General features: G+C 36.8%; 1 protein-coding gene across 1 annotated transcript in view; it reads left to right on the top strand.

Moving 5' to 3' along the window:
* Positions 1 to 26,913, top strand: part of lingo2 (leucine rich repeat and Ig domain containing 2) — a 303,604-nt gene that overhangs the window by 134,446 nt on the left and 142,245 nt on the right. Inside the window, exon 3 of the mRNA XM_081382888.1 lies at positions 849 to 953. The gene's annotated coding sequence lies outside the window, so the exon portion shown is untranslated. The remainder of the gene's footprint in view (positions 1 to 848; positions 954 to 26,913) is intronic.

Raw genomic sequence — 26,913 nt, 5'->3', positions numbered from 1 at the left:
TAATGATCTAATCTCATAGTCTTGCCTCAAACAGTTCTTCGCCCCCTGATGCATAAGGCAAACTGTGCACATAGCCCACCCAGCATAACCGTGCAAGATTGACGGTAGCGAAGGAAATGCTAGGTAGTTAGCTCTTGACATGGGAGATAACCTCATGGAAAACATTACATCTTATCCGTATTTCTCAGGAGAATTTCTACCTGCTGCCTTTATTAAGCCAGTTTGTGGTAAACAGGCACGGTTGTGTGACTCTACTCTGGGTCCTTCCACATCGATATACTGGAAACAACTATATGACCCACCATAAAGCATGGCTGAATATCCAGACAATCAGCTCCATCATCTTTCAGTCTTTTAAAACCGCTCATTACAAGGCCAATTAAATTAAACGCCTTATTCTGGAAAGCTTGTGGACCCCAGAGTCAAAATATGCTTTTGTGCCAGGTGCCTTTCTTTTATGTAGACAAGATAAATGAATAAAACTCTCTTTTGTGGTTCAGGATCGCTTATTAACCCAACCCAGCCTAAGGCCGATGTAGAATCTCTTACAGATGGCATAACAGTGTAGTTCAGATGCTGAGCTGGAAGAGCAGCAGTTTAATGGAACAGCAGGAGAAGGCTATAGTTGGTCCAGGAAAACCATTAGGCAGCATAGTCAGTGTGGGTTTGAGGCGGTACATATGGTCAAATGTCTCATTTTCTAGGAGCTTCTCAAGTCAGCGTACAACACAATATGTTCTTCCATGTCAGTCTAACCGGGCATCAGATGGGTTTTTTGATGAAGCACATTTATCTGCTTGTTATAACACATTAAGATTAATAGCTTTTGTTGTTTATCTCATTTGCAGATACTGCTGTGATTTCTGCTGCTGACGCGGTTTTCTGCGAGCAAAAAAAGAAAAAGAAAGAAAAGCATCCCATACATTGGCATCTGTATTCAGAAGGCCTGACAGGTAAGATGCATTTCAATTGTACCAAGGTTCTGTAGGTTGGTAAAACACAGGACTCAACAATAAAGATGGGAAGTGGCAAATGGCTGACGTGAGAGCATTTCAGGCCAGTCAACAGAACTCCGACTTGCCCTTTTGGGGCTATTGATCTGCTACATTCATTTTTATGACTTGCAAAGTTAAAAGTTTTCTTTTGATGTGTTCTACATTGTTATTGCACATTCTACTTTCTCACCAAGATAATATCTAGCTGATGTGTACTTACATTATAGCTGAATAATTTCAAGTTTGTATACATTTTTTGTAAAGGAAAAAATATTTAATAAAAAAAAGTGGTCAAATCGATTAATCGTAATTAATCGCATCTAGCGTAAAAGTTTATATATATTATGTCTGAATGTCTGTGCGTCTGTGTATATGTGTATATATATATATATATGTATATGTATATGTATGTATGTATGTGTGTGTGTCTGTGTATATATACACATACACAGGCATATATACTGTATATATATAAATATAATATATACATGTATATTATGTAAACAAAAACATTTATGTTAGATGTGATTAATCGTGATTTATCGATTTGACAGCACTAAAAAATGCACTAAAAAATGCATTTAATGACAATAACAATATTTTTTAATAATTAAAAAAAAAATATATATATAATAAAAATGTATCATTCCTTTTTTGATGAGGCCTGTAAAAATGATGGCATGGCAAGTAAAAAGCAGAATTACTTGCCTGACCAGGCTGACAGAAAAAAAAAATCCTTTATTGTTGGGTCCTGAAACTTTAAAAGTAACAGTTTGGGGACAAGTAGATGGCTTATTTTGTGGCGCTCGAACGTGACAAGGGGGTTGGGATGAAGTGCCTTTGCCTAACCTTCTTTTTGCATATGAAGACTTGTTTCTCCTCTGTTCTCCTTCTTCCTGATCCGCTGTGTCAGTATGACATTTTCTCCCCAAAGGGCACATGTGAGATGAAATTACTCGGAGGTGTCAAACACGTCATCTCCACATGTTTAAATACCCAGTTTCAAATGCCAGTATCCTCTAGTGGAGCATGGCACAGCGTTTGTTCTGGCCACTTGCGGTTCCTGTCACGTTTCTGGTTTGTGGTTCAGCAAGGAACATGCAGCAGAAATACTCCTCAAAATGAATGCGAACATGTAGGGAAGAGACCTGTGGTGGATTTTTAATAGATAAAATAGTAAACTGTCTCAAACTAACCAGGCCCGGTTCCCCAAAACATTCTTATTGCTAAGTAGTTCTTAACCTATTCCTTAACCTCTCTCTTAACGTTATGGCACAATTCCCGACACATTCGTACACTAAGTATATCTTCTGTAAGTCACACTTTCGTAAGGTTGGTCTGGACCACTCTTAGCTTTACCTTATCACTGTTGCAGGTCTATATGAATATAATTCTGAAGTTTTAATACACCCAGACAGTGTTCATTTAGGCTAATTCAAGTGTTTTCATGCAAAGAATAAAATTGTCATTACACTGATTGTTGTTAGATTTTTAATTATATTATTATACAATATTATTAATTTAATTAAAAAGTGCTTTTAAAGGCCAGTGAAAGCATAGGCTACTGTCACTTAAGTCCTATTCGGACTCTAATATTGTTTTTCATGGGCTTGTATGGTATTTTAAACATTTATAGGGGTGAGTCTGTGATTTTAGTGCCGTCCGAATCCATAATATCAGTGTTTTTCCTCACCCAACCCGCGTAAAAATCCCTGGCCAAATTAGTACCTACTGTTTTTTGACAAACAGGTTGTGTGATAATTTAATTGCCGTCTGAATCCACATCTCTGAGTTTACAAGAAGAGATTCAAAATCCACTGTTTAAACCCTTTTTGATCACTGCCGAGCACCGAGATGTAGGCCTACACTTTTATTACTGAAATGCTGGAAAGTATTTCCAAGAACAATATTTCATCGCAGCTCCACCTCAGCAAACAAAAAAGGGAAAGATAAGAAAGCACGTACAAATTTGAAATGGTTATTATGGCAGCAATATATGATACAATTTAAAAATATGTAGGCTAGGCTATTATAGGCTATTATAGTTTGGATTATTTTTTATAATATCCCATGAGTCCTAATAAATGCAATTTCAACTATTTCTGAAGTGCTTGTTTTATAAAGAACGCCGCTTTCTAACATAAACAGCCCCTGCACGAGAGAATAATTGATTCTCGAGCCATCGATATCAATCAATTCAGCACCATCGCCACGGACAGCGCCGGGTAACGTCACACGTAAGAAGGTATATCTTAAGCAGCTTCCTAAGGTATGGTTCGGGGAACACACTTAGGAACATGAACAACTTTGGTAAGATATATCTTTCGAGTCTTCTTAGCGCGCTAAGGGTGAGCGTTATCGGGGAACCGGGCCCATATCTCTAACATCTAACCTTACTTCCTTTTTCAGGCCTAACATGATAACACTTTGAAACACAATGTACTAAAACGTCCTGTCTTGTGTTTTTGAATGTCGTATGTTTTGTTGCCATACCCCTTTGACTTTGGTTGTGTGAGTGTACAAATAACAAATTTGGGAATTGAAACAAGACAGATGACTAAATTTGAACCTTGATTATCAATGAAGTTATCATTAAAACAAAGGTTGCTTTACCTAGTAACAGAAGGGTTTGCATATGAAGAACCAATCAAATTCATATCATTTTGCCATACCTCCCTATTCTATAAAAACTGTTGTATTCGAGTTAGCTGGTGGGATTCTCAATGGAATTTGTCTGAGATCCTCCGGCCTTGCTTCTTCTTGGGGGAGATTCTCTGAAAACTGCTCGAGAGATCCTCCGGCCATGATTAAAGCATTTAAAGGACATTTGCTAAGGTCTGTTTGTCAATTATTCCTGCGCAGGAAGAAAGCTAGTTAGGGAAGCAAGTTAGTTAGGTAGACTATTTATTAAGCGTCGATTGGAGACAACCCAGGTAGACTTAGAATAGAAAGGGAATGTCGATTGGAGACAGCCCAGATAGTTAGGTTTAGGGAAAAATCTACCACAGACCGTAGTGAATAAGTTGCAATATTGTTTTCTTGTTTTTTTTCCCCTCTTTTTTTCTTTTTCTTTTTTTAAACGAAAGAGCGAAAAACTCAGTACCTCGAGGCATACTAAAATTAGGCGTTTGGTTGATGTTTTCTCACATTTTTATCATCTGATCCCTTCCTGAGCCCTGTGTGCTCTCATCTGTTCCATCCTTTCATTTGTTTCCTAATGTACAGTAGTAGACTCTGAGAGCTCTCAAGCTCTTCTATCCTAGGCTCGTCAGAGGAGTGCCGGCAATTTTGCTTCCTAATTCAGCCATGCAACAATTACACACATATCTGAAAGATGAAACGTAGTTAGAGAGACCATGACTGGAAGGAGTGTGTGTGTGTGTGTGTGTGTGTGTGTCCTCTTCTTCAGTGTCAGTGTTGATGTCAGAATGTTAAAATGCTCTATTGAATTAAATGTGATGTGTATTTTTTATATTAAATGCTCTCTGATTCCAGTGGCCAGTTGCATAAACTGAATTTTTTTTTTAAGACTGGTCATATATATATATTTTAGTGCCAGTAACATAAAAAGTAGAGTGGTATAATCTGAATCTGACTAACTGCAAAAAAAATTTAGTCTTGTTTTCCAGTACAAATATCTAAACATTCATAAATCAATATACATTTAATTGAGGAGCAAAATGACAAAAGACTTTGTTCAAAAAGTTTGACAAGTTTGATGTTTTCTGAAAAATTAAACGAGTTTATGCTTAAAACAAGAAGAAATATCTGCCAGAGGGGTCAGAAAAATAATCTGGTTTTGCCTTTAAATTAAGTTTTCTGACTGCATTGGCAATTTTGTTTTAAGCATAAACTCATTTAATTTTAGTTTTTTGTTTTTTTGTTTTCTGAAAACAAGACGGCTTCTCGTGTAAAATGTATCTTGATTTAAGAATGTTAAGATATTTGTACTGGAAAACAAGACAAAAATATTTAGAAGAAAATAATTTTCGTAGTGTAGTTGGTTAGAATAGTTCTTAAGACACAGTCTTAACATAGTGGCTATGTTTATGCAACTGGCCACCAAGATATAATTCAGATAGTCATATGATATCATCAGTAATGCTGAGCTGAAGTTTAAAAACAGGGTTAAAAACAATCCTGCTCACTTTCACATTTAGCAGGCTACATCATCACCCCTGCCAATTCCGCCTCTCAGTATTTCACTTTTTACACTTTTAACACATGCTGAGGCCCAAAATAACTGGCCTCATGCATTTACATGACACATTGTATTTTTTCTCACAAATCATATTGCTTTTTCAACCGCATGCACACCAGTGGCTTAGGAATATTTGAGAAATATTACACCTTGTATGTTTTAATAGATGCAATATAGAGGCATGATTAAGCTATTAAAGACACATCTGCCATCCTAATTTCTTTTTAATTTGCAGAGGACTGTGCTAGCTGATCTGATGGTTTAATTAAGTCATGTCCATAAGAGTGATTACAGAGTGAGAGTGGAAAGGCCCGACTGGTCCAGAAAATACTGAGTCGCTGTGTGAACTCCTTTCAGATTGACCGCCTCCACCTCCCAACGCAGCTGAAAGCTACTTTTACACTCGAGACAGCGCACCACACGCCTGCAACTCCATTCAACATCGGTCCCGCAATCAGAATGCTTGTGTCAGGATAGCAGAGCACTTTTCAGTGTGGCGTGATGGCTCATATTTGTGCTGATTTTTACGCTTCACAAGGTGCAGGATTTTTGAATGGTCTTTAGAAGAAATTGTCTAGGTTCCACATCACAACACCGTAAAGATTACGTTATTAAAGAGCTGATTCGCAGGCATTTGTGTGGCTCTGAAAGTGGTAAAGGGGAAGATCAGAGATGAGTCTTGCTGAGAGACTCCAGCCTTATACCTTTGAAATCAAGGCCCCGTCTGGTTGGCTGACAGGCAGCCGCAGCTTTGGGAAACTAGCAGCTGATGGCTAGATTGAAGAACTTTGTCTTTCAGATCTGAAGAGATGTTTCTGTAGGGCAAAATAATGCAAAGAAAGGAAGCTGAAATCTCATTCAGTGTCAGGAGCTCTTTGAAAACCATGTCAACTTCACAGCACAATGAAAAATCTCTGTCACAAAGGACAGCTCAGCAGCACTGCTACGTGTGGCCTCGCTATTAGCTACCTGGTGTGAAGGTTATATGAAGGAATGATTAGTGCTGGCTGACTGCTGAATAGAGGTGTTACAGTTATCTCACCACTGGTTGTCTTTAAAATTCTTTAAATTAATTGTCTGGTTGTGTAGTTTCATGTTGGTTTCATGTTCTACTATGATCTTCTGACATGGTCAAATAGTAGGGGTGGGAATCTTTTGATACCTCGCGATTCTTGAGGTCACAATTTGATTAAAAATCGATTCTTATCAAATTCGTAATATTATCAAACAAATGCCATTTAAGCTGTTATTATAGTTATAATGCAAGGCAGAAAATTTTAGTTTATTTTTGATATTAAAAATATTAAAAAAAAAGAAAAAACACAACAAAAATGTTTTTCCGGTACAGTTGCCTAGATTTATTTTATATGTAGTAAGAAATACCATAGAAATTAAATAATCAAATGTTTAAATAAAAGACTGTATAGTCTTCACTGTATGAATTAAATATAAATTGGTTCATATCAAAGATACAAAAGTCATTCAGTCAAAAGCAGAGTGATTTTTTTTTTTTTTAATTAACATTAATAAAACAGGCGGCAACAGTTTAAGAGGTTGCTTTAGTAGTTATGGCTGAACTATCCCTTTTAGAATGAGTGCGTGGATCTAATATACTTATTAGTATCTTATTTTCTCCCAACTGTTTACGCTCGTGTAGGACATAACAGACTGTTTACGTGTATACTCCACACATTGTTAATGTGCATTTTGACATAATTGTGTTTATTTGACCCTGCAAGTGCAATAAGCTGTGAAAGAGAACTGAATCCTCACTTTTATATTGAAACACATTTTACATTTACATTTACATTTTAGGTTAGTTGTCATTTCTCTTTAAACACAAACTTCAGTCATGATTGTAAATAATTAATTCAAGAAATTCTCCGTATACACTGTTAATTTAATCAGTTTTGTTATTATTATTTTTACTGAAATAAAAATATTTTGGAGACCACCCTAAAGGCCCATTCACACCAAGCACGATAACTATAAAGATAACAATAAAGATAACTATATATGCGTTAACGGTCTTTATATTCTAAGCACGCGCGCGCCCGGATGATCCAGATCCATTTTAAATGCGCAAGACCTTTAAATTAGAATGGATTCTGATTGTCTGTCAGTGTTTTATCGTTTGACAGCTGGAAAAAAAATCGTTCTGAAAGTGATCCCAACGATATCGTTCCTCATATCTTTATCATTATAGTTGTGGTGTGAACTCTGTTATTCTTTAATATGGAGAACGATTTTTAGAATTCTATCTGTATCGTTATCTTTATAGTTATCGTCCTTGGTGTGAACGGGCCTTAAGTCTGTTAATTGCTTGTTACAGGGGGTCCGTAATGCCTCATACAGTATGTGGTCCCGGATCCCAACCCATTATGTCAATGGAACTTCTCCATAAAACATGGAAACACAACGTGTGTGTGTGTTTGTCTGTCTGTCTGTGGGGCAACATTAACATAATCAAATGTCAAAGTAAATCAACTAAAACAAAAGATGCAAGTGCATTTCTATGAGAGATGTAAATTAAAGCCTTGACAAACACTGCAAAAATTAAGTTGTTATACTGTGCGATGTGGACAGGCACAGCATAAACACAGTAATATATAAATATATATATATACCACAGAGTACGGTATGTTACAAGAGTATGTATGCAAGTATGAACGTTAGAAGAATACGTCTAAATCTTAATTATCATGAAGCACAATGTTACATACACACAATCATAAGATCTAAACCAGAAACCCCCTCTTTCTCAGTAAAGAAAGATGTTTTGAATGGTGCTGGACCTCCACAGTCAGTATTTTCATCTTTAAGCACCATGGACAGCTCCCGTTGTCAGGAGGAGAGGCTCTTAGACTTGCCTGTGCTTTGGTTTGCTGACCCGTATGCACCTTACAGAGGGGGGCATAAAAATAGCCTGACCTCTACACCTAATAAACACTATGAACACTTAACTTGGTTTTTTTAGTGCAACTGGCAGTTGTTATCCAACTAAACTTTGACCTGGTTGCATGGTCCTGCTGCTTTCAAATTAAGTTATATTAAGTTTGCAGTTGAAATCTGTCACATTCCCTACATGATGTTTGTTTGCATAGTATTTGAATAAACCTGAATGAATCTCTTTCTCTCTCTCTTATTTCCTTTAGCTCTCTCACACACTAACATTTAAAGGTTTGTAAAAATGTATTATTTTTGAATAGAGAGTTGTTGTGCACAATAAAGCTGCATTTATTGGATTAAAATACAGTTAAAATAAATTATATTGTATTACATTTTAAAATAACTGTTATATATCTACTGCATATATTTTAAAATGTTTATATTTTCAGTCATATTAAGCATAGTGTCAGTTCTGGCAGGTCACGTTAGTCAAGCTCGCATCAGCTGACACTCAGCCTATAGGAATACGACGCATATCACTGTATACATATATAAGTATTACCTTCAGTATTATCAGCAGCTATCGTGTTTCTCAGGAGCTATTACCCTCCTCCATCCCCAGCTCCTCCTCTCGTCCAGTCAGTATGGCATTCTGATTTGAATAATTTCTCGAAATATGTTGTACTTTAAAATCGTAAATTAATTATATCTGCAATACGTTCATGTTGGTTCTGTTCTGTTTACCCTAAGGGGGGCAGAACAGAGCCATACCGCCAATCCTAACTCTACGCAATTGCCAATCGTATTTGACAATAGTGGTCCTGACAGAACAAAGCTCCATTTTCAGCAGCCATTACTGCGACAACTCTCCAGTGCCACATTATCTTTCTATTACATGATCCTTATATTATTATTATTATTATTATTATTAATAAAAACAAAAAAGTGTTGAAATGACCAGAAAGTTTCGAAGAACTTTCTTGGGGGGAAAAAACCCTTCTGACCCCAAACATGTTAACCGTAGTGGACCATGTATGTTGAATGTGTCAATTTAAAGGTGAAGTTAGTCATTTATCTGATATTAAAATGCATTCCCAAAGTAATATGCAGAGACAACTACCAGTATGTGTTCAGGAATTGTAGTTTATTTTATTATTTTATTTTTCCAAATAAAGAGGCACTTTTTTAATAAAAGAACAGATGTATGCTTTCTGCAACAGCAGTTATGTAACAGAACTGCAGGATGAATTAATCTAAGGATAAGGGTTCTTACTTGTGCTATAAATGCACCAGCCCACTATGAAACAATCACCCAACAGGACAATTATTTGGCGACCTAAACTGAGGTTAGCCATTTCCATGGTTTCATGAGTCACTTACTATTTATGATAATGCATTTATTAGAATGGGTCATTTGCAAGGCAGAGACGTTGTGCCCACTGAGCTGGTTAATGTCCACATGACTCCCCACTCAGTACTAGAGACCCCTCATCCTGAGTAAATTACTATTTCACTTTTCATTTATAGCATCTAGCACACTGTGCTACCAAGTGCCCCATTCTGCTGATGAGAACTGCATAATGGCTGCAGCTATGGGAAAAGAAAAAAATAAACAAACAAATAAAAGAAAAACTGACTGGTAGCTGATTGGGTTACGGAAGGGCCCAGGCGGTCAATGATCTCTTAAGGCAGTTCATTTGCTTGTAAGAGATAAGAACATTCCAGTCTGTCATAGAGCGCATGTGTCATAAAACATTGAGTCACCGAGAGCTGAAGTTCATGATGCTGTCGGCGTTGCTGACTGATGGGGTCACGTCACATCGTTTACCAGAGGCTGACTTTACATCTCGACATTAAACCACAATTGGCTCAGTTAATCGGTGACATGCATATTTAATACTTTCATTTGCTAAAGGGGGATTCTGTTCGCTAATAAAGAGACATAGATAGTCCGAAATGACATATTTTACCATTTTTTTGCCCAGTAATTAGGGTGAAAAAATCCAAGAATTAAAACGATAAGGTTGTTTTGTGTTGCCAGTTGTGACTGAGTGGTTTCACCGCTCAATGTTGAGATTTCCATTGTTTACATTTGCACAGTTCATTGGACCAGGTTAGCGAGGAGTAGGTATTTGTAAATGTTATAATTTGATAGATTCACCAGTGGCGCTTTCTTTTCTATTGGTCATTTGCTAAAAGGGTTCATGGGGTTTTTTTGCATTCTGCTTTAAGTTTAGCTCTAAAATAAAACTTTATATACATATATTTATTATTATTATTTTATTTATTTTTTATTAAAGTTACCACACAATATAATATGGCACACTTGTATTAAGCCATTTATTAAGTCATGTTTATTCACAAACATAATATCAAATATGATGCTAAAATAATATTATTTTAGCTTATTTATTTATTTTCACTGTGGATGCACTCTCCTTCTTTTATATTCCCAGTGGAATTACATTGTCATGCCAGCATCCCATTTTTTATTTTGTGAATTGAACAGGTAATTGTATTTTTTTTTTTTTTTTGCCCTCTGCTTTTAGTGCGTCTCATTTTTCAGTTCCGCCAAGCTCTCTGTGTTTCCATTAGTAAGAACACCGTGCATTACAGACCCCATTATCACATACTAGGAAAGACAAGGCCCGTGAGAACACTTCCTTTCTCTCTCGGTTTCATTCTCTCACTCTCTCCATGCATGGTCAAAGTCACATATCTATATATTTAACAGTTAAAAATGAAATGCATGCTATAAAAAACATTTTGCACTTACACTTTATTTTACCGTAATAGTCCACTTTAGAAAATCTACTAACTATAAGTAACTTTGCAACTACATGTCAACTAACTCTTATTAGGGCATTCTAAACCCTGGGTAAACTGAATCATGGGTTATCTTGCTTCGCGTTTCCCACTGTTTTCCCACAGTTTTTCCGTAAAAAGCGGAGCTAACCCTGGTTCTAAATTACAAGTGTGAAACGTTCCTTTACCCGGGGTTTAAAGTTGTGTTTAGAACGATGATAACCCGGGGTTAAGCGCAGTGTGAAAAGCCCTTTTGTAACACATGTTATTCTTTAGGATAAACCCTGTGAGATGCATCATCTCGTTTTCAAGGGGGTCCTTTTCCTTGAAAAGTTTTATAACAACACAACAACAACAATCACATCATTCAAAACAACAAACACACCACTACAAAATACAAACATAAAAATATCATCTAAAGCAAGTACAGCATGTTTCAAAACAAAGAAGCAAACCATTTTTAAACATATAAAATGAAGTCAAAGATTGTACATTTAAAGGTAGATCATTCCAATCTGCAGGAGCCTTATACCTACATGCTTTCTTCCCAAATACTTTCTTAACTAAAGGAGTAAGAAATAAAATAATAATGTGAAGAATGTTTATTGATATGATAAACAATAAACTGTCACAAATAATAAGGGTAGTTAAAATGTACACATTTGAAGATAAACTGCAACCATTGAGTGCACAATTTATCGTAAGCTGTAGTTGTAGCAGTAGTAAAAGGTAAAATATTAGTTTTAGATGCATTCTGATAATCTACAGATAGAAAGAGAGTTTTTGTTTTAACATTAAATGTAAAACAATTTTTAGATTGATACAATACACTGGTTCCAAAATGAATCTTACAAAGTAAATAGTCAATGTTAGGTTTAAAAGTAAGTTTGGGTTTCTGACATGAGCCCATTTATTTATATATAATAAATTGGCCTAATCAGTGCTCTCATTAATATGTATTATGTTTGAATCAGCAGTAATTGGTTAAACTTGCCTAAGTTGCTCGATTGAACTGGTGTTGCTGTGACCAGTGGGTTTAATGGCTCAGTGTCTGCTTGTGAAAAACTGTGAGCAAATGGACTCTGCTTCAGTAATGAAACCCTATTCACCCTCTGTTTTTCTTTTTCTTTTTTTTTTTCAGGAATGACTTGTATCTAAAACCCCCCTGCTTGATAACTCAATCCTTTGCTCTTATCTCTCAGTGTGAGCTAAGATTTAGCACAGGGGCGGAGGATGTTTTTTTCCACACACACACACACACACACACACACACACACACACACACACACACACACACACACACACACACACACACACACACACACTCCTGGTAAAGAAAATATAGACAGGTAGAGGTAAGATCACAGCAGAGATCGACTTTTAAAACAATTTCTGATGTCTGATGATAGAAGAGGTGACAAAAGTACAGCAATACTGTGAATTATTTTTCCCACTATTCAAATAGCTATATTATTTTCATTTTAAGATGTTTTTATAACAATGGATTGCTATCAATATATATATTTTTTCCCAGATTATTTTGATGAATAGAAAGTTCAAAAGAACAACATTTATTTGAAATCGAAAACTTTTGTAACATTATAAATGTTACAAAAGAAACAAACTAGAAACAAACATTGATGTATTATTTTAATTTAATACTGTGAAGCTGCTTTGATACAATCTGTGTTGTGAAAAGCGCTTTATAAATAAACTTGACTTGACTTGTCTTGACTTAAATGTCTTAATTTTGACTTTTGGTCAATTTAATGGTTTCACTTTATTTTGATGGTCTCTTAAACACATTGTGTTTACTCTAAATAAGTGTTGGTATAGTATTAGTAGACTGGTAGGATTAGGGTTAGAATAAGTTGACATGTAGTTGCAATAATGTATATCAGTATAATCAGTATAATCAATCAGTATAATGTCTGTTAAAGGACCATCTCAATAAAGTGTTAGCAGAGCAGACAGTCTACTAATACTCTAATGAGAGTTAGTTGACATGTAGTTGCAAAGTTACTTATAGTCAACAGAAAGATCAAAAGTGACCATCAAAACAAAGTGTTACCAAATTTATTTATTTTAAAAGAAAAATCTTACTGACCCAAAACTTGCAAATGTAATGATATAAATCATCAAAATGCATTTAGGAAAAAGCCTCTTGATGCAATGTTGTTCAAGAATGTCTTGATTCAAAAGTATCCACTCCATTAATCCAAAACAGTTTTTAAGAAATATGATTTAGCTGACAGTATTTCCATAGTTTGGCCTTCACCGAACTGAGGAATGAATGCGGAAACATCCATTTAATAGGCATCTCTGCTCTGATAAGAGCACAGGTGCCATAGCTTAGCAAGAGCTACTGTCTGTTAAGTAAGATTGAGGGCAGGTGCTTTGAGCCGAGATTGCTTTCGGGAACAGGGCGTTTTGTCTACTAAACAGCTGTCTGGATTTATTCCTTTCATATTCATGCATTTTTTATTAATGGTTAGCCAGGGAACACTTGGGTACTTCTGTAAAGTATTCTGGCTTGATGAATGCATATATGGATCTGGAAAAAAATCAGAGCAATACATCCAAATAAGCCAGCAGAGTTAATGCCAGCTTATATGTCACTCAGCTGCAAAACCTCCTTCGAATTTACTATGGGAATGAAGGAAGTCCTTTTGCAAAGGATCAGTCCTTTGATCGGTCAAAGGATAGGAAGGAAAGGTCCGGTGAAATACTTTTTATTGTTGATGAAGGTGATTTATTGAATACCCATGCCAAAACATAGTTTTACTTCACTCACATATTGTAAAATCGGCAGTACCTTAACAGACTTTAGTCTCTTTTCCACCGTCGGGCCGAATGAGAACGGTTCCAAGAACGGTAACGAACGTTTCGGTTATATTTTGACTTTAGCTTGTTTCAGTATGGCACAATTACAAACCATTCTTAGCCTGGAATTCTCAGCACGATTGGCTAACAGTGTTGAACTGTGCTGGTAGAATGCGTGTAGTGACCTCGCCACTCAGGATTGGTCGTTTGTCTGTTGTCTGGCTAACAGTTTTTCTCTAGCTGGCCAATTTAAGGGTAGTTAATGCAAGTTAATAATAAAAATTAGTAGAAAAAATCTGATCATCCTCCATCAGTAATGACTGACACATTTGTATTACATTCCAAAGAGCTTTATTATAAGCCCCGCAGTGAAAAATGAAACCATATCTGTACCGGCTGGGCCGGATCAGCACAGAATGGAATGGTTAACCAATGAGAACGGATTTGCCCAGCGGTGGAAAAGCGGCTTTTGTTTTACCACAGTATTCGAATGTCAAGTATAAATGACTTGTGGGTCTTACCAAATATCCCATGTTTACAGACAAAAATCATTGCTCAAAAAGTTGTTAACCTTAGAACTGACCTTTCGCACACTATCAAATAAAAAGAACAGAGAGAGAGAGAGAGAGAGACAGAGAGAGAGAGAGAGAGAGAGAGAGAGAGAGAGAGAGAGAGCAGTAGGGAATGAGAAAAGCCTGGTGAAGTAGTGTCCATTACAGAAAGTGAATGGTGATTCACTCCCCAGCGGTTGAAGGCTGAACATCTGAGATATTACAGAGAGAGGAAAGTGTGTTGTGTTTGAAAGTTAGGTGCTAGGGAACAATAACCTGCTGCTGTAGTAATCTCAACCAAAATAACAAAACACCCCAAATAATCAAGTAATTGGAGACCGTCTATTCATCATGGCAACAAGACATTGAGAGAAAATACCTACTGTTGGGACCAACTCTCTGTGTCTGTACTTTGCAAAAGTGTGGCAAAACTAAGCTAGACTAGATATTTTTACTGCCAATTTTTATACATTATTTTGCTCAAAATAACTTTTGGGGGAAAAAAAACCTTAACATAACAAAGATTATCAATGTTAATGAAGGTAAAGTTCACTGAAAAATATGAATTGTCATCTTTTACTTACCGTCATCAGTATCGAACATAGATGACTGTCTGTCTGTTCTGTAGAAAAATAAAAGATTATATTTTAAGAAATTTCTCTTCTTGTGTTATTTGTCCATACAATGGGGGTCATTAGGCATTTTCAGACGGGGATGTTGTTTCAGGATCAACAAAATATGTTGGTTTCTTTCTTTAGAGTTTTGATTCTTCTTATGTATATGGCTCAGTGTGTAGCACTGTCGCCTCATAGCATGAAGAGGCGACAGTGTGGGTTTCCTCCGGGTGTTCCGGTTTCATCCACAGTCCAAAGACATGCAGGTTAGGTGGATTGGATATGCAAATTGATATTGTGTGTGAATGTGAATGTGTCCCAGCACTCTCAGTGCTAGGTTATGTCAGGAAGGGCATCCGACGTAAAACATGTGCCGAACCATGTGTGTGTGAAGCAGACCCTGCAAATGAGCGGGAATAGAGTTATATATATATATATATATATATATATATATATATATATATATATATATATATATATATATATATATATATATATATATATATATATATATATATACAGTGAGGAAAATAAGTATTTGAACACCCTGCTATTTTGCAAATTCTCCCACTTGGAAATCATGGAGGGGTCTAAAATTGTCATCATAGGTGCATGTCCACTGTGAGAGACATGATCTAAAAAAAAAAAATCCAGAAATCACAATATATGATTTTTTAACTATTTATTTGTATGATACAGCTGCAAATAAGTATTTGAACACCTGTCTATCAGCTAGAATTCTGACCCTCAAAGACCTGTTAGTCTGCCTTTAAAATGTCCACCTCCACTCCATTTATTATCCTAAATTAGATGCACCTGTTTGAGGTCGTTAGCTGCACAAAGACACCTGTCCACCCCATACAATCAGTAAGAATCCAACTACTAACATGGCCAAGACCAAAGAGCTGTCCAAAGACACTAGAGACAAAATTGTACACCTCCACAAGGCTGGAAAGGGCTATGGGGAAATTGCCAAGCAGCTTGGTGAAAAAAGGTCCACTGTTGGAGCAATCATTAGAAAATGGAAGAAGCTAAACATGACTGTCAATCTCCCTCGGACTGGGGCTCCATGCAAGATCTCACCTCGTGGGGTCTCAATGATCCTAAGAAAGGTGAGAAATCAGCCCAGAACTACACGGGAGGAGCTGGTCAATGACCTGAAAAGAGCTGGGACCACCGTTTCCAAGGTTACTGTTGGTAATACACTAAGACGTCATGGCTTGAAATCATGCATGGCACGGAAGGTTCCCCTGCTTAAACCAGCACATGTCAAGGCCCGTCTTAAGTTTGCCAATGACCATTTGGATGATCCAGAGGAGTCCTGGGAGAAAGTCATGTGGTCAGATGAGACCAAAATAGAACTTTTTGGTCATAATTCCACTAAACGTGTTTGGAGGAAGAAGAATGATGAGTACCATCCCAAGAACACCATCCCTACTGTGAAGCATGGGGGTGGTAGCATCATGCTTTGGGGGTGTTTTTCTGCACATGGGACAGGGCGACTGTACTGTATTAAGGAGAGGATGACCGGGGCCATGTATTGCGAGATTTTGGGGAACAACCTCCTTCCCTCAGTTAGAGCATTGAAGATGGGTCGAGGCTGGGTCTTCCAACATGACAATGACCCGAAGCACAAAGCCAGGATAACTAAGGAGTGGCTCTGTAAGAAGCATATCAAGGTTCTGGCGTGGCCTAGCCAGTCTCCAGACCTAAACCCAATAGAGAATCTTTGGAGGGAGCTCAAACTCCGTGTTTCTCAGCAACAGCCCAGAAACCTGACTGATCTAGAGAAGATCTGTGTGGAGGAGTGGGCCAAAATCCCTCCTGCAGTGTGTGCAAACCTGGTGGAAAAACTAAAGGAAACGTTTGACCTCTGTAGTTGCAAATAAAGGCTACTGTACCAAATATTAACATTGATTTTCTCAGGTGTTCAAATACTTATTTGCAGCTGTATCATACAAATAAATAGTAAAAAAATCATATATTGTGATTTCTGGATTTTTTTTTTTAGATTATGTCTCTCACAGTGGACATGCACCTACGATGACAATTTCAGACCCCTCCATGATTTCTAAGTGGGAGAACTTGCAAAATAGCAGGGTGTTCAAATACTTATTTTCCTCACTGTATATATATATATATATATATATATATATATATATATATATATATATATATATATATATATATACATACACTACCGTTCAAAAGTTTGGGGTCAGTAAGATTTTTAATGTTTTTAAAAGAAGTATATTCTGCTCACCAAGGCTGCATTTATTTGATTAAAAATACAAACAAAAACAGTAATATTGTGAAATATTATTCCAATTTAAATTTCTATGTGAATATACAGTAAAGTGTAATTTATTCCTGCGATCAAAGCTGAATTTTCAGCATCATTACTCCAGTCTTCAGTGTCATGATCCTTCAAAAATCATTCTAATATGATGATGTGATGCTCAAGAAACATTTATGATTATTATCAATGTTGAAAACAGTTATTTACATTTTTATTTCATGATGCTATGATGAATAGAAACTTCAAAAGAACAGCATTTATCTGAAATCTAAAGCTTTTGTAACATTAAACACTACCGTTCAAAAGTTTGGGGTCAGTAAGAATTTTAATTTTAGTTTTGGGGGAAAGAAATAAAATAAATCAATACTTTCATTCATCAAGGATGAGTTAAACTGATCAAAAGTTACAGTAAAGACATTTATAATGTTAGAAAATATTCTATTTTAAATAAATGCTGTTCTTTTGAACTTTCTATTCATCAAAGAATTTTGGAAAAAAAATTGTACACAACTGTTTTCAACATTGATAATAATAATGAATGTTTCTTGAGCGTCAAATCAACATAGAATGATTTCTGAAGGATCATGTGACACTGAAGACTGGAGTAATGATGCCGAAAATTCAGCTTTGATCACAGAAATAAATTACAGTTTAAAATATATTAAAATAGAAAACAGTAATTTTAAATTGTCATAATATTTCACAATATTACTGTTTTTTTATTTATTTTTGTTTGTTTTATCAAATAAATGCAGCCTTGGTGAGCAGAAGATACTTCTTTTAAAAACATATATATATATATATATATATATATATATATATATATATATATATATATATATATATATATATATATATATATATATATATAGTGAGTCTTACTATGTAGTAAAAAAAAAAAAAAAAAAAATCCAGGACAGCCCAATGAAATAATCAGACAAGTTCCTTTCTACAGCTTGTTTGTGTTTGAAGTCCGTTGCTCTTTTTTTGTTGGAGCACCAGACTTTTCCTTACAGATTTGTCTATTTATTTGTTGTCATACACAATTTACAACCGGCCCGCTTTTGTTTGTATGCGTGTTAGTCCACGGGCTTGCTTGGATGGCGTGTATGTGCTCGGCTGCCTGTATTCATTTTTGGCTGGATTAGCTGGCTATTCCCTGCTTCCAGTGGAATACTGAGTGGAGCGTCTCAAGACCAGTGGCACACTCGGAGACGTGGCTGTTAAATGACATCTGTTGTGAATTATTTATTTATTTTTTCTTCCTGCTGTACAGACCTCCCATTCGATCTCTGATATTTCCTCTTTGTGGTCCGTTAGGCTTCTCACTGTGCCATATTGTGGTTAGATAGCCTCTGTTGTGCTGACAAAAATATTTTTTCTCTCTCGCTCTCTCTCTTTATCAATCCCTCCACCGCCTTTTTAGCACCCCACTGGTTTGTGAAAGGTCAGCTTTCTACCGCTTGACAAATCTGGATCTTAATGAAAACAACCCACAATATAACACGGTTTTAAACAGATAATGTCATTTATTTTTAAATGTTAAATACTTTCTGCATTAAGGCTGCTAAACCCGCTGTCTCACTGTGAGCTAAAATAAAGAAACAGAGAGAGACTTCATCATGGACTTCATTGTCTATTTTACATAAGTTTTCAGGCAGCTCCAGCTAGATGCACAGAGGTATAAATGTCAATGTAAACACCACTGCATGGCCCCCAGGGGCCTTCCTGTCTTTCTTCTCCTGTCACATTCTCTTTTCTCATTTCTTCTTCCCTCATAAATTGGTTGTGCAGAAACTGGGTATTTTAAGCGCAGTTGCTATTACAGATCTTTTAATCCAGTGCTCCGTCCTGCCCTGTTGAGGGGTGGAGAAAAGCTAAGTGATGTCCATCCATCACATTGAGAAACGGTAGAGGTCACAGAAAGCCGTTCACCATTTCTCATATTTTACTGCTGCCACAGCTTGCACTTTTGCAAGAACATTTCTATCTATAAAATGCCAATCAAATGGATGTATGTATTTGCTGTTTGACTGCTTGTTATCAGGGTGGCTCTGACAGGGACAGGAAAGAAAGGAGGATAAATATTTCCTTTTTTTTTTTTTTTTTTTTTTGTATGATGCACCTAGCTATGTATAAAATGTATCACCTAGCAATGCAGTCTGCATTTACAAAACATTTGTGGAAAAAAGGGTCATTCTGAAGAGCTCAGTCAATCAAAGCATGGTACTTTAATTGTATGCCACCTTTGGAATAAATTAGTTCGTCAAAGTTCATCTCTGCATGATATTCCATGGTCAACTGTAAGTGGTATTATTGGAAAGAGGAAGTGTTTAGGCACAGCAGCGACTCAGCCACAAAGTGGTCAGAAGACCATGTAAAATCATAGAGCGGGGTCATTGAGTGCTGAAGTCACATGGTTTATAAAAGTGGCTTTTCTGTTTGGCAGTCTGATGGGCTAGTCTGGGTTTTACAGTTGCTTTGTGCCAACTATAAAGTGGTGGAGGAGGGTAAATGGTGTGTGACTGTTTTTCAGGGGTTGGGCAAGACCTCTTAATTCCAGTGAAGGGGAATCTTAATCTTTCAGCATACCGAGATATTTTGGACAATGCTCTGCTTACAACTTTGTGGGAACAATTTGGGGATTTGTATTTTATTTTATTTTTTAAAGATTTTTTTCTGTTGCTTTGTTGATTGACATTTTGAACACAGCTGTCAGAATATCCTTATTATTTATCACAGATACTCAGCTCTTCCATCAACAGCAGATGGTGTGACAGGCGTCTGTGTATGTTTACATTAAGATTAAGAACGGAGCCTTCTGTGAATACCTTAAGATTACTTTGTATTATTACAGTTAAATGCCTTGATGACACATATTTCAATGAAAATGTCAGACTTCGATGTCAGAGTAATGCATCAGGTGCTTGTAAACAGAAATGTGATATAAACACCAGGGCAGGGCACCTACGTTGTGTACAGGGGATCCTCGCATGATTTCTTGAGCCACACTGGTAATATTAACTGGTTATTTCCAAGCTACTTCATATGCATAGTAAAGATGCGTAGTAATGTGTAGAAATAAGCCAAATATCTTACTGTAAAACACAACATTTATGTATTTTTTTTATTTATTCATTCATTCTAATGATCCTTTTTATTTATGCAGAAATTTTTGTTAAAATATATTTGAGGTAGAGCTACGCAAATGGCATAATTATGTAGTCCAAGATCCCATGTTTCTGGACTAACGTTTTTTTTATGTACTAATCTGTATTCAAATATTTCTACTTTTATACGTACAGGAAAATGCACTCATTTGCAGTCTTGTACGTTCATAATGTAATTGAAAAGGGCCTGTGAGATCTCCCTGCCTATGGACCTTCAAACAGATGGTCTCTGCTGTAGTTGTATCTGACACAGAGTTAAAACAGCAGATGAATCAGCTCAAGCAGACACTGTCATGCTGGAGCCTGGAGCAACACGGCTCTGAACGGACCACAGTTTGTACCATAGGCTGAGAGTTTGTAGAGTGTGAGTAAAGAAATAGGTCATTTCCACCCCCTTAAATTGGGGTGTGGAGAGACAGAAAGAAATGGAAAGAGAGAGAAAAAGCTCAACGATCACCTGGACAAATGGCAAGTTACTAAAAGACAAGTAATCTCTCCTTCCCAAGGATCAACCAGACTGGTAATATATTTATATATTGCAGTCATTTTATTACGATTGTTTTGTCATTTAAATCATAATAGAGCACAATAGATAAAGTGCTGGGGATCCCTAGACCATTTCTCTAAGATTTAATGCATCATCCATTCTACACGTTAAAATGTTATGTTAACATTCATGTAGGTCAGAGCCTCAGTGTTTTCTGCTTTTTAACAGATGATCATGTGGATTTCATAACTCTAGGCGTTCTCTAAACTGCCATGTTACAACCGAAAATCACAATACCTCAAAAAAAAAGAGAGAGAACCGTTTTTCATCTTTATAATGCATCATTTATCAGCAAGCGAAGGAATTTGTGTATCAGCTAGAATCTACAACACAACAGGGATACATGTTGTGATGTGTCTATTAATCACTTGATGCTTATGATGAATGGCCTGTTGTAAATTCAGGTATGGATATTTAAAAGCACATGTGTCATCACATCAGTCAACTACTAAGATGAATCTTTACAAGCAAACAATTTACAGTCCATTTTCACATCAGAGAAACAGAGGGTGTCATGATTGCATTTAATCAGTGCAGGGAAATAGTCAGTGACTATTGCAAAACCACCGATTTTGTATGCAGGTAATTTTTTTTAAATAAATCAATCAATCTATCTATCTATCAATCAATCAATCCATCCGTCTACCCCCCATCCCTCATCTAGTGGTATTTTTTTGAATGAGCTGCAGTGTTCATGCGAACAGCACTTTGAACTTGAAAATGACATCGGTCTGGTCTCCCCACGTAAATCCAAGTACAAGAGTTTTAACTCTGAAAATGTCATGCAGATTAAACTGGAAAAAGTGTGATGAATAACCTTTTTGTTTTATTTTGCAAAAGTACACATTGTCAGATGTGACAATGATTTACTGATTGGCCAATCTGCTGCTAATTTATAATTTCTATTTACTGGAGATTTTTACATCTTTTTCATCTGGCCACCCCCTTAAAAATTCCCTTTTTTATGGATGTGCAAGAATGTTTGTTGAATAATTTATTGATCCAAATAGGTAGTAAAGTAAAATTACTCGTTTTGTTTTTACGTCAGAATAAAGAACAGAAACAGGACTATCAAAGTCCAATGTGACTGACTTAGCTTGTCATCCAGGACTGTGTTTCCCAAAAGCACTGTAAGCCTTAGTAGATCGTAGAACCATTGCCACCAATGGTCTCTATGATCAACTCAGCTCAGAAACGCAGTCCAGACTGATCAAATTTCCCTCTCAAACTTTTTGAGATTACTTTTAAGAGACAGACTTTACTTTTGTCATTCATTGATCACTCCAGTCTCAAGAGGAGGAAGGGTCAATTGTCTTCACAGCCTTGACAACAACAACGGCTTTAATAACTGCAGGATTTTTATATAGTGCATCTGTTACATAACCCTTATAAGTCATAAACAATTCATCAGCGCTGATGGGACTTCTCTGGAATTCCCCTCTAGGGCATGAACGATGGCTGCGATCCTGCCGTAATGAACCCCCCAAACCCCAGCACTCCCAGTTAAGCTGTGCTTTTGTCTGCACTGGTTACACAGGCATTCATTATCATGTTGGAGCCGATGCGACATCCAATGTGCACCACTGCAAGCGCCCCTCACAATGCCTTCTGATTGCAGTGATTCACTCTCCAAATTAGTGACATTTCTCTTAATGTGTGCCTTGCTTCCAGCAACAAAAGCCCGTTTCACATTCCCGTCCTCATGACACTTTATGTAAAATGACTGCGCCTACGCAAGCATAGCAACTGAGCATTCTGATCATCATAGTCAACCCGGTTGACAAAAAAAGCAAAAATAAATGGAGAGCGTGACAGAAGGGCAGTAAATGAGATGAGAGGAACAAAAAATAGGCAACAGATCCACGTGTTGCAACACACAAATTCTAATGAATATGAAATGGAACCAAGTCAAATTTATGTGCTGGCTAAATCTGTTTGATATGCTTTATAGACTGGGGATGTATGCAGGTTCTGATACAGATAGGCTGAACCGTGAGAAGCTGCATGGAGAAACTAAAACGCTTCAGTAAGCTGCTTGACACCTCTCATTATCCAGATGGCACACATGCCGGGAAGGGGATCCGGGGCACCTTACATCTTAGTGTGAGAGTCGGTCCTTTCTGCTATGATTCCCTCTCCAGCTAGGAACACAGTAAATGAAAGGAGCCATGCCAGAAAATCAATTCCTTTCAATATAGCATTTGTTTAAACTCATTCAAATCCGCACTGAAGCAATATTAGTACACGCCACTGATTTAGGGAATTCATCCCAAGCTGTTTTAAGTGGAGAGCATTTAATTTTCTGAAGGTTACATAGTTGCGTACATTCAGAGAAGCGTGTAGCACTTCAAAGGATTTTTGCCAAACCTCTAATTTTCAGTGCAATTTATTGTTACTTCTATACAGTATGTGTACATTTATGTATTTATTTATTTTGTTATAGTTATATGCACTAAAGTTCAAAAGTTTGCAGTCAGTAACTTTTTAATTTTGCTGCTCTTAGGAATGTGCAGACAACTGCAGAAAGGATTCATGTGAAACTCCATTCATCTCCCACGCATAAACCTGTCTCTCTGCAGCTCTCCACTTTCTAGTATTCCTGCTTCCCTTCACTGCTTGGTCCTGCTGTGCTAATGCTCTGCCGAAACAGCCAGTTTTACAGGCCCCAACAGAATTTCATCCTCCTAGCAAGATCTGCAAGACTGGACTTGATGCTGCCTTTGTTTTCCAAGCTGGAGCTGTCTGCTGGTTCTTAATGGCAAGTCCAACCCTAAGTTCTGATCTCTGATTTAGGCATTACCCAATGAAATGTGTCGAAGTTGCAGATTAATCAAATGCCGTTCTAACATGTAAATGTGCCAGTCAAAATCACAGCCAGCTGGACGTCAGTCTGTCATATTTACGAGTGTTACTTTTTGGGTAACCTTCACTTACCCTTTGCTGAGGTGGGAAATATTACAAAGAAAATAGATTGAGAGCACAGTCTGCCAGTGCCCACTGTCTGGCTTATTATAAAATTGGGCAGGCTCAAATAAGATGACTGTGACAAAGGCATCGGGACTGCCAAGAGACTGTCTGGCAGGCACGAGTAGATGTAAGTTTCTGGACCGCGTGACGAGAGTCTCTCCCTGGGAAAACGTAATCCGAAGGTCCCCTGAGTTTCTGCTGGAGGTGAAAATGTCTCAAAACGCCCAATTACATTTGCTACGGCCACCGGAATCACTATCTCAGGTCAGATACTAGATGGACAAATGCAGGTATCAGTTTAATTTCATTAACATTCATTCAGTATAATATAATATTCTTGTTAGTATTACATAGCTTATAATTGCTCTGAAATGTTTCTAATGTGTTTTCTGAATAATATGCGTATCGTGCAATTAAACTGAATTTTGACACTGAATAATATAAATATCAGACCATTACAGACTTTAAGACTGTATAGAGTTTGAGTTTATGATTAATGGTCCCAAAAGCAATTAAGCACATCTAGCGCTGTTTATGTAGCCTAATTATTTACAGCATCGGAGACAAAAGCTACCGTGCAGAAACAATCCATCAGTGCGCTAGAGTGATCGAGAGAATAGAGAGAGAGTGATGAGTTTTGACATTGAACAGTATCAATGCACCACATTTAACTTCTGAACACTCTGTGCCAATTTTACTGAGCAATTTGCCTGGATTTCCAGTGCGCTAATGTGATACAATCTGCCCACAAATGAGTGTAGTGTTTACTGCGCTGGCAGAAAAATTCAAGTGCAGATTTTTGTGCATAATGTACAGGGAAAATGCCAGAAAACATCTCTGTCCATCAAGTTAATGCTAATGTAGTGTCACTGCTAAGTGCCATGTCCCAACTTCTATAAAAACGACTCGGTATGGCAGGTGTTGATGTTGAAGCACTATGCAGTAAAGTACCATAAAGACAGTGATCCTGATGTGAATGGTAATGAGAAGAAGAAGAAACTATAAACATGTTGTGAGTAACATAAATGTAGCTCTTTTTTTGATACATTTTAGATAACATGCTATACTATTTTTGTTTCGACAGAATACGGTAGAAATTATAAGAATGTGTGCTATTCGGATATAGTGTAAACAGTGTAGTCTAGTGTATATCCATCACCATTCTAAAGTAAACGCATTTGATTGAAAGGCTTCATCTTCTTACTATCTTACGCCATCTTTCACAGATATCTTTCTGATGCACACAAGTGTGTGTGTGTACTTGGACAAATCCTGAAGAAAATTGTTAAAAGACATTGCTTATAACATTTAATTCTTCTTTACTTTCTTTTAGTTTTCCAATTGTTCAGTTTTACTACAGAGTGTCCAGATACACGGTACACTTTGTGCCGATTTTAAATTTCCAGAGGCTGCCCGAATCAATGTGCACTCCTTAATATGCTTTGTACCCACTTGAGAATATGTAGCCTAGTGTTCTGTCTCCTCAGCTGCACCCTAGCTTCACCTTACACACCTCCTCAACCTTCTTTATTTCTGAGGACAACACACAGAGTAAGTGCAAGCATCAGTAAACATTGTGATTTCAAGAAAGCATTATATAGAACACTGTGGAAGTGAATCCTATTTACAGAAAGGCTGGATAGATAGATAGATAGATAGATAGATAGATAGATAGATAGATAGATAGATAGATAGATAGATAGATAGATAGATAGATAGATAGATAGATAGATAGATAGATAGATAGATAGATAGATAGATAGATAGATAGATAGATAGACAGACAGACAGACAGACAGACAGACAGACAGACAGACAGACAGACAGACAGACAGACAGACAGACAGACAGACAGACAGACAGACAGACAGACAGACAGACAGACAGACAGACAGACAGACAGACAGACAGACAGACAGACAGACAGACAGACAGATAGATAGATAAGATTAATTCATTCTTGAATGTTCTAGTGTCCTTGCTTTAGGCTGGTGTACAATGGTTCAGAGAAGGAGGCAAACAAGCAGAAAGCAAGGCAGTTTTGTGCTTTATTTAAACAACAGCATAATGGGGTCATCCTCCAAGGTTCTCTAGGCCTTGTCTGATCTGTGTTCTTAATTAATGTCCTTCTATTCGTTATTTATTTGTTGGACTGGACCTACTTAGCCTCTGTGCACTCCCGCAGAAAGTGATTTAGGCCGCTAAGAAAAGATGAAGATTTACACTCTATTTTATGCAGCTTCAAATATGCACTTTTTTTTTGAAAACGAAAAAAAAAAAAAAAAAAAAAAAGGTTTCCAGCTGGACTTTAGTCTAGACTTTGGTCTACTATTACCCCCAACTATTAATCCTTAATATTACTCTCAAATGTTTTTCTTCAAAACATGTTCATTTAAATCTGTCTGTCCTTGATGTTGTTGTCTATTCAGCCTCAGAGTGATGAAATTTGTCATGTAACACACATCAGCCACACTTCATTGGGCAAATGCAGTTTTACTGGAAGACCTTGAGTGATGTGTCTTTGTTATGCCTCCTCTAGACCTTATTCAGAGCAGTATGACAGGTATGAAAGCGAGGGGCGAGACAGACTTACTAAAAAGCTCCTAGATCACTTTTCCACAGCTCATATTGTCTGTTTTTTTTTGTTTGTTTTTTCTACTTACATTTCTCAGAAAGATATTTTTGCAGTGTTTCGACAGCAGAACAACCCAAAAACACGTTGAATAACCATTCAACCCACGGAGGAGATGTACAGAATGCCTATCCCTCGGCATTGAAAGCCTCGCTTTCAATGCCGTTAAAAATCAAAGGTCTATTGGAACACTTTCATGGTCAAACTTTCTGAGTGTTGCCATGGCAATGCAGACAGGCTTGACTGATCATCACAGCAGACAGGAGGTTTTCTTTAATGTGACTGATTAAAAAAAAATCGAATGAAAGAAAGTGGAATAGTATTACTGATTGTATAGAATTACTATTACTACTACTGTACTTCAAAAAGTATATTTTATATTTAGAAATGAACTATATATACCTTAATATTTCTTGTCTT

This window comes from Scardinius erythrophthalmus (genome assembly GCF_964197995.2).
Source record: "Scardinius erythrophthalmus genome assembly, chromosome: 13".
NCBI lineage: Eukaryota > Metazoa > Chordata > Actinopteri > Cypriniformes > Leuciscidae > Scardinius > Scardinius erythrophthalmus.
The sequence above is the reverse complement of the archived record's forward strand: the minus strand, read 5'-3'. Positions and strand labels throughout refer to the sequence as shown.